Raw genomic sequence first — 10,285 nt, forward strand, 5'->3', positions numbered from 1 at the left:
ACACATTTTGGCCCATGCCTGGCAGTGAATGGGTTAATCGCGATAAACGGGGGATTGCTGTAATCTTTTTTTCCCCATTAAAATATATTACTAAACCAATTTCTCTCAATGAAATGTTGCACCTGATATTTGGCGGATTGAAGCCCACTCATGCAAAGAAAAGTCAAAAGACAGCCTGTGGGGATTAGTGCTGACTTTTTTTTCATCAAGGCTTGTCATGACACCTCTGATCACCTACAATTGTGCAATTTTGTGTACTAGTGAGCTACTGCCTCCACTAAGGGAATGTGCTCGCAGATTATTTGTTGGTGCACCTCCCCAGATGACCTATGGAGGGAAAAACATGTGAGGATAAGCTATTTGTTTATTTTTGTGCTTTCTACTATCTTTATGAGTGCTTTATTTCCTTATATGATAGTTCTCCATATTTAGCGCTTTGTTACAGCTTCAGCTGTTGTTAAAGCGCTATGTAAATCAATATGTATTGTATTTTATCTTACATCAACATCACACCAAGTCATACACTGGCGCACCATTAGTTCAGAAATTACAGTGTTCACACCTTTGAAGGGGAAAAAATAAATCAAAACAAACACATTGAAAAGGTCAAAACAAACCCAGTGTTTGTTTCTACCCTTCTTGGCCTGCAATTACGCACCAAATCTCCTGCAATGCCGCATGTAACAGACAGTTAGTCGGTGCACCTCCTCAGATACCCGAGAGGAGGAGGAAGCCTGTGATTATTTGAGGAGGAAAAAGTAGCAAAAAAGCCAGCACATGGGTGATGTTATTTCCTTATTTCATAAAGGCCCACCATTTGCCTTCTCATCTGCCACACTGACGCATCCCCCATTTGGGAGCCTTAGAGTCAAATGGTGTTTTGAGCGACAAGTACGAGACAAACGGCGGAAGAACGACGAGGGAATATGCAAATGTGGCATGAGCTGACGTTAAGTAGATCACTCACTTCTTTCCCGCTCTTTTAAAAAATGAATAAAAAAAATTCTGAGCTGGTGCGCCAACAATTATCCTCTCGCTCAATTCAATTTGCTGCAAATGGCTTTTGAAGATCTCGAGAATATCTCGCGTGAGGCCATCCTTCCACCCTGCAGAAAAAAAACCAGTTCGGCATTCAGTCCAATAGCGGTGGTGAAGCAGCATCGGCAGCAATGCCCTCGTTTGGAGGTCACAAGCCGGAGAGCTAAGATGCGGGATCCCCCCTTCTCTTCCCCTCCCAACGCAATAAGTCAGGACACACCCAGATGGAGAGGGGGAGGGGGACCAAGAAAATGACAGCAAAGGAGCAAGAACAACAAGAAACAGGAATGACACTGCTTATTCTCCAAGTGGGTGACATCATGGCCACTGTTGGTGACAATAAAGTGGCTTTCTCGTTTTTTTTTTTGTTTTTTTTTTGCGGGCCGGGCAGCTCATGTTGGCAATGTGGGAAAACCACTCCAACAGGAACAACGAGCTGCTGCACCGCGAACGCGCCGCAACAGCAGCAGCAGCAACCAGTGTTGACCGGGCTAACTAATTGCACTAAAAGAAAAAAACAGCGAAAAATACTCGTGTAGTGCGGTCAAACTGATACTTAACGGAAATCCGCATGCCCCCGCTCGCAATCATTGCAACATTGCTCCCCGCACCAAACTGCCATTACAATCGGTGAATTGATAAAACCCCGCCGGGTTTGGGGGACTCCCGGTGAGCTTGGGGAGCCCCGCGTTCGACCGTAATCACAATGTTTAACCGCTGTACAATTCGGCAAATCTTAATCGTGACAAAACACGTCTCATTCGTTGAAAGAAGCGGAAAAGGCGTCCGAGCGTTGGGTAGCACGCAGCGGTCGGTGGGCGGGAGCAACTGGTCCGCGGCATGTACAGTACCGCGTCCAAAAGTTGGATTCGGATACAACTTGGAGCCATTCGGGCCAATTAGACGCGAGGAATTGGCGCATTCCACGATGGGTGAACCATCATGTCAAAGTGCGGCTAAAATGTCCATACAGCTTCAAAGAGAAGTATAGGCTGCGGCGAGGGGAGCCTCGACGGGCTTCCGCCGAGCCATGTCGAGCGCGGGGGACTATTTTCCCGCGTGGAGCTCTTGTCCCCCCCGCCAGCGAGCTCACTTTGCGGTAAATGTGACTGGTTAAACGTTTCATGTGGCGGAAAAATGGCCTAAATAGGCCACCAGAGACGACGAACGAATCAAAAGGCGCTTCAAATAAGCTTCCATGCGAAGTGAAAACTCATCGAGCGATAGCGTCGACGTAAAAACGACCAGCAAAGTTTCACCTCCCCTCGAAAAAGGCGAAATGATCTTCTTACCTTTGGCGGCCGAATCACGTCGACGTGTGGGGCTCCCTCACTGGGCTTCGTCCATGTCCGGCAACTTGACTGGACCGCAGCGGTGGGAGAAAAATGATTGACAGGCCGGGAGTGAAATTCTTAGGAACAACCAGGGGGCGGAATCGATGTAGCCCCCCTCGTTCGAAAGCAACGAGAGGAGGGAAAACGACAACTGTGACACACCACTGCAGCGCCGCAGAGCGGAGCCCGGATCCTTCCCGATTGGGTCAGAAATCAATCCGATACAAGGGAAGACCAAGTACGCCTCCTCCTCCTCCGCCTCTTCGCAGCTGGATCACACGCAAAGAAGGGAAGGCGAGATAGCCTAGACAAAATCCAGCCAAGGAGCCGTCGGAGGCGGTTGCCGATGGGATAGTGGGAGACGCACGGGGGTGCTTAGATTAGGGCTTGGAGGGGTGCACCGACAAACAGGACAGCAGAGTCCCGTGTGAGAAGCGCCTTTTCCGGTAGGGCTGGCCACATTGCCCCGGGGAACACACCGAGCGAGGGAAGGCGGGGCCAGCCTGGATGACTTTTTAAGGTGGATCGTTTCAATCACCATGACTCCATTTTATATTTAATAAAAGCTGCTTTACTCTTTGCTGTTGTCGCCAATGTGTTTAGAATCATATTACCTAAGAATTTCTATGTAATGAGAGGCAGACAAACCAACCGAGCTTTTTTTCCCCGACACGGTGGGCCAGGACTTTTTTGTGGGTCTGTTTGCTCATGCTAGACATGCCTACCAAACTTCATGTTGGTATGTGTATGCGTTTCCTGCAGGTCAGATTGTAAAACTGCAATCGTGGGCGCTGCAAAAGTAAACAGAATTTGTTCCACCCATACCTAATGACCACAATTTAGAACATTAGGATGATTCAACCATCTCATATATGTGGTTAATATCTTACAGCAATGGGACAAAATCACAAACAGGATGAGTTAGTCTGTGAAAGCCACCAAAAATAGCAAAATTCGGGAAATGTTATATTTCGTGGTAAATGCAGACAACCTGTGGTTTTTTTTTCAAGGCATGGCTTCTTAATTTTTTGGGGAGGAGTTTACTCATCATACATTATCACGCAATACAATCCATCTTTTTTTTTACACGGTGGTCATGCCGACCAAACATTTTACTCAGTATAACTGTCTTGGGGGCTGGATTTACTTTTCAGTAATTGTGTTGGGTGCAGTTGCCCTTGTGTTTTTTGACATGGCTTCTTGCGATTGTTTGTAGGTCCAATGCATTGCAATTTCATTCAAACACACCACATCACAGAACAAGACGAAGAAAATGGTCTCCAAAGTGCCAAGTGGCTATTCAATCAGCCTCCTGGCCTCCTACGCTATGATAATGACAGAGCTCGTTCAAGCTACCATTTAACAGCAAAACACAGCTTCACTTAGCCGAAAAGCACACATCATGGCACGTGACGCTCATGTTGCTTTTTTAAAAAGCCTTTGCTAATCAATTTCTGTCACTTTTGGATGACATGCCTGTCACAGTATGTCTTTATTTACAATTCATGATGTTTAAATGTGTGAGTGAAATGAATTGCTGAATTAACAGTTGACAGGAACCAAATAATATTACAGTGATACCTCGGTTTACGAACCCCTTGGCTTACGAACTTTTCGGTTTACGAACGTTACATTTTTGAATATTTTACCTTGGCATACGAACCATTTTCAGGATACACATGTAGCTGCCACAATGAGTGATGTGTCGTTCGCGAACGAGCCCGTACTCCTAAAAATAAAATGGTGGCCGACTGTTTTGTCCACTATTCCCCGCCCCCAGTCTTCGGTTAAAGCCACGTGATTGGTCAAGAAAGCAGCAATGGGGGTGGGGGGGTGTTTAAACATTAAAGAGAGAGAGAGTGAAACACACACACACACACACGAAAGGGAGACGACAAAGCTTGAAACAAAAAAAAAGTGAAAAAAACAATTAAAATGGTGAGAAAATGGATAGAAAACAGTGGAATTTGGACTCATTTCAACTTTGCTAGTTCAAAAGCAGAGTGTACACTGGAGGGTTAAAATATCCCACCAATCAGGCTCCACAAATAACCCGTAGAAGCCATCAGTACACTTGATGCAAAAAGCTAACAACCCAGCTATACAGAACACAATTGATGAGGAACTAGGCAAAATGATGGCAGAGAAAGCACCTCCAAGGGATCATACCTCAAGAAGGTGAAGAAGAAGAAGGCTATGTTCCTCATCAAGTGTTAAATGCTGATGAAACCGGCCACTCCATTCCATCAAGCCATTAACGACCATCAAAAAGGTAAATAAAACCACTTTATTATACAGTACAATTTGTTTGTTTAATTATAATACAATAGCACATTTATTATACATAAAATAAGGTATATTTTGTGTAGTTTTAAGGCTTAAAAAAATAGAAAGTACAAAATTATGTATATGTGTAACGGATTATTCTCATTTTAATGGTTTCCTATGGGAAATTAATTTTTGGGATACACACTTTTTGCCTTACATACTCATACCAATTACGTTCGTAAGCCAAGGTATCACTGTACTTGTTAATCAGCAGTGTGTCCCCCCACGTTGGCACTGACTACATTCAGGTCCACCATGCAAGACACAGTCTGTTCAACTTGTCTGGGGGCACAGATGGGCATCTGCAGGTTAAATAGAAACACAAGTTCTAAAAGATAAACCGCGGCAGAGTTTTTACTTTGTGGACCTGGATTTGTCACATCTGGAGAAATGTTAAGGGGCCCCATCAGAGAGCCCTGAGGGAACGTCGTGCCATCAACAGGCTAAAAAATCTTGCGACTTTTCCCTCGTGATCCATCGAAGATACATGTTAGCCTGGTAACTGTGCACTTCCAGGCACAAGAAAAAAATGTTCCTGTCATTTACATATTAGGAATTACTTTGTACCGTTCATGATTAACATGACCTTAAGTTGCAGAAGTCATGGATGTATCAACGATTTGATTTGAGAATCAATGTATACAATATGGACACCGCCAATGTAGCCTATTGACTTCATCTCAATATTTCATGTCTACAAGTCCCTGAGGTGACACAGCAGGGCACCAACTTGTTCCCAGGGCGCATACATTGTTGTCGTGGTGCGGCACATGACATAAATATGGCGCGCCAGGATTTACAAGCGTTTGCCGTCCGTCCATCCGTCGTCGGTGGGCCCGCCAGCCATGGTCTATCCTTCACCTGCCCACCACGTTGTTGCCACAACACACTGTGTGACTAGTGTCAATATGGAGTGACAAGTCAATCGTTGACATAGTCTTCGTTGCCACAGCAACAAAGCCTGGGGTGGGGCTGGGAACGGAAAGGTATGCATATTTGCTTAAGATTAAGAATATTCATTGGGGAATACGTTTCCTAGAACTTTACGGATATGGGAGAAAATGCTGTCGTAACGGGATATAATCATGAGGGCTAAGGTTGACATTGGAAAATGACTGACACACTAAGTAACTAACTAGCACATTATCTCAAAATTTTGTGCTTTGCAGAAGAATATATTGAGCTGGAAAACTGTTTACCTACCCACAAAGAATAGCTAAAACCCAAACAAAACAACTAACTAGTTGACTGACTGAATAAAATAGTAGTATACAATCAAACTAGATAGATAATCGTAAATTATCAATCAGATAGACAGATTAACCAACCAACTCTGACAAAGGCGAAAGTATACGCCGAAACATGTCAGGTATTTGACCACCTACAACACACTGTCTGTAAGAAGAGAATCCGTTCTAACTAACTAACTAACTAACTAACTAACTAACTAACTAACTAACTAACTAACTAACTAACCTACCAGGTAACCAGCTAAACAACTAAATAAGCAACCAACCAATTAACAAATCAACCGCGAAACTAACTACGTAACAAACTAACCAAATAACAATTAACTAACTAGATAACAAACTAAACTGACCAACCAACTAACTAACCAAAATAACAAACCACCAAACTAACTACCCGCTTAGCTATTTCCGTAACTAACTAACTAACTAACTAACTAACTAACTAACTAACTAACTAACTAACTAACTAACTAACTAACTAACTAACGGCCCAATTAACTAACTAATTATCTAAGTAAGTAAACATCTAACTAACTAAACAACTAAATAAGCAACCAACCAATTAACAAATCAACCGCATAACTAACTACGTAAAAAATAACCAAATAACACATTAACTAACTAGATAACAAACTAAACGGACCAACCAACTAACTAACCAAAATAACAAACAACCAAACTAACTACCCACTTAACTATTTGTGTAATGAACTAACTAACTAACTAACTAACTAGCTAACTAACTAACTAACTAACTAACTAACTAACTAACTAACTAACTAACTAACTAACTAACCAACCAACTAACTAACTAACTAACTAACTAAAAATCAACCAACCAATTACCCAACTAAACTACCAACTACCCAACGAACCAACTAGCTAGCTAATTAATTGATAACTAACCAACTAACTAACTAACCAACTACATCACCATTTATTGTTTCAGGTTTTTCATGTACGGCAGGAGAAATGTCAAAACTAACTGACCAAATTACAGTAAAGTCTCGTTATATCGATATTCTCGGGAGTCTGAAAAAATATCGATATAACCGGACTATCGATATAACCGGACTATCGATATATCCGATCCTGCGGCATGTAAATGTTATCTTTTTTCATGTAAAGAAATAGTATCGTAATAAGCAGTACTATCGATATAACCGATATTGATATAACGAGACTTTACTGTACTTTGTACAATCCCAAAATAAGCGAGGGAAGCAGAATTTAAGAAATTGCAATAATATCTCTCCCCTCATGTTTTTCGAAAGCTTAAAAAATATCATTTCCAATCCTTGGTCAGAATGTTGAATGGGGTGATAAACAATTAGCCGCATGCGATCACTATTGAGATCGATAGATAGTCACACATGTCTGACAAATGTGAGTAAAAGAGTAAAAAGTAAGGGATGGAGGATGAAGTTGGGTAGCGGTGTGTTAAAAGGTTTATGTGAGCTGCTTCTGACTGATCTTGTTGTCTAGACTGTAATAGGCTCATACATCACTCTTACACCTGCAGAGCACACACTCACGCTCACTCAGCAGCGGAGGCTGCACTCCATAACAACAATATCGCCAACGTGAATCCGCTGCAAATGTTCAACGTGTTGAACATATTTATTCCAGGACAACTACATTGAGACAATTGAAATTTGTGTGGAGGTTCCTTCCCATTACTGTAGGTGGAAGCCATTAGCAAATCGTTGGATTTGGAGGCCGGTGCCCTGTTTGGCCCCAATGGACAAGCTAACGAAGCCATGAACTAATTTCCAAAGTAGTTTTCGATTGACGGAATGAGTATAAAAATGAAAATGAATGACAGGAACAACCAAGTAAATAAATAATAAAACTAACTTATTGCATCACAAAATGAAACAAACAAGCTAACTCGTTCGCAAAACAAAGTAGCCAACAAATGAGTAAACAAATATTTGTCACAAAATGACTTTGACTTGCACAAAATTTCATTTGAGTCGACAAAATCACGAGGGAAATACTATGGTCCACGCATTTATCATAAATTCAACCTTCGCTTCATTCACAACTAGCTAACAAACCAAACCAAACCATACGATTTGATACAAGACATTTTCGAATCAAATCAAGCAGCAGTACATGTTTTCGGTGGTTGGAAAGTATGATGCGAGTCAGTGGGGTTTTGCATCCCAATGGCAATTTTTATTAGTTATTTATTTATCAGTGTGTTTTTCAGTGTGTGTTAATTATATATCATATATATTATATATATTATATTATTATATATATTATATATACTATATATCTCCACTATATAATTATATATATATATATATATATATATATATATATATATATATATATATATATATATATATATATATATATATATATAAATAAATATATATATATATATATATTAATTATATAGTGGAGACTGCAATTTCAAATCACATTTATGTAATCAAGTCACTTCCAGAGGTCAGCATCCACCTGCACGCAACCACACACACGCACAAAAACATATTTGTGCCCATATACGCAGCCGGATGTCGTTTCTATGGCGACCTTCACACGCAATTCTGATTATTTTTATCAGCAAAGAGCTACAAAGATTGAGCTAAGACGCTAACATACACGACATGAATGTCTCTGGCAAACCCAAGAGTCACAAACCACAGAATACCGATTTATTTGCGATATTCTGATTTGTTATCTACGACAGCCAGCTTCTGTTTTATGTCAGAACGGAAATAGAAACAAATATGACAAACACAGTTAAAGACACGCTTAGAAACCGTATTTGTCAAGATCTAAGAGCATTAAGCTAGCCCCGGATGTGTTTTTTAACCAAGCCAATCTTTATTGACTGCACATATTAGCATAGTTAACTGGCAGACATTTGTAAAAACTTTGCTATCCAACCAATTGATCACAAAATGACTTTTGGCTTTTTTATTTTTTTGTGCATTATAAAAGACATTCAGAGACAAAATAACAAAAAAAAGAAACTCATGTTTGACATATTTAGAAGAAAGAATGAATTTTAAAAAATGTGAAATACGTACCTAGCTTCCCAACTGTAATCAGAAAATGGCGTCTGGCTTCATATTTTTCATACTTTCCCGACAGAAAGTTAAATATGGACAGATGTTAAAACTTCACAGAACAAATTATGAAACTTACCATGAAACTAATCACTCAAAAGCGTAACTAACAAGTAATGATCAACAAATAGCCTCTGGTGTCATGTCTCTTACTTGACAGACAAAAGTACATGAACAAACCAATCAACCAAACAACAAACCAACTAATTAACGTTGGAATACACTACCTGCCAGTTAAGGTCAAATTACATATTGAATAGTCACACCAACACATACACGTAAATGCAAATTAGCTAGCAGGCTGGCGAACCATCAATCACAAAATTAATTCTTGCTTACAATTTTCTGAACAAAAGTACAAAAGTATCATTGCAACAAAATATCCAACTAAAAAACATATTAGCTAACCAACTCGTTACTTTTGAGGAATGTGGCCATGTTCAGAGGACAGAATGGTACCAGTAATACTCATAAATCGGGTACATTCCTCAACAATACTCAACCAATTAACTAACTAGCGAACAATCCAACTAGATAACTAGCAAATAGCAAACTCGCTACCTAGCTACTTAGCTAACTATCTAACTAGCTAACCAGTTAACTAACTGAATTAAGATCATAAAAGAACAAAGTTACAAACCAACACAAATTGCTTCTTGGCTTCTTATTCTGAACTTGGAAGAAGAAATAATGAAAGCAACTCAATCACATGTTATATATGTATATAAATATATGTATAGTATTTCATCTTATGTTGTTTTTATTGTTATCCCCCCCCCCCCCAGTTTGGTACGATATTGTGCTGATTAAGACTTGTAATCCACTCATGCTGAAGAGCAACCGTGAAAGAATTTGAGCATGACATAAAAACTGCATTTTGTGCAATCTGCAAGGAAGGAAGTGAGGCTTGCGACAGATGAGTTGAAAGGTCAAAGGGAAAATCCATACACCCCTCACGGAATATCAACTCCCCTTCAAGGAGCGTCGTGACGCTGATGGACGGACCCCTGAGGAAGGTGGGGGTTCTCCTCACCGCAGGGGTGGGGTAAGGCCAAATGGGCCTCCCCACTGGTTAAAGGCCTAGGCCATCATTAGCGCCACACTGGCATGATTAAGGTTTTATCACACAACTATTAATAAACCCCCACACACTCAAACATTCTCATTATACAATCCACCATCCCAATTTCTTTTTAATCCGGCGCAAAAAAATATTAACACATCTCGCATTAAAGGTGTTGACCAAAAT

General features: G+C 40.6%; 1 protein-coding gene across 4 annotated transcripts in view; it reads right to left on the reverse strand.

Annotated features, from left to right (window-relative positions):
- Positions 1-2,870, reverse strand: part of LOC148890645 (plasma membrane calcium-transporting ATPase 1-like) — a 63,078-nt gene extending 60,208 nt beyond the window's left edge. Inside the window, exon 1 of one of the 4 annotated variants that reach the window (XM_089010890.1) lies at positions 2,331-2,865. The gene's annotated coding sequence lies outside the window, so the exon portion shown is untranslated. Of the gene's footprint in view, positions 1-967; positions 1,104-2,330 lie in introns of those variants that run through there. The other 3 variants (XM_089010886.1, XM_089010887.1, XM_089010889.1) reach the window with 3 other exon arrangements.
- Positions 2,871-10,285: the final 7,415 nt, after the last annotated feature.

Source organism: Hippocampus bargibanti, linkage group LG12, assembly GCF_051943395.1.
Source record: "Hippocampus bargibanti isolate YZ-2025 linkage group LG12, ASM5194339v1, whole genome shotgun sequence".
In the NCBI taxonomy this organism is placed as follows: Eukaryota; Metazoa; Chordata; class Actinopteri; order Syngnathiformes; family Syngnathidae; genus Hippocampus; species Hippocampus bargibanti.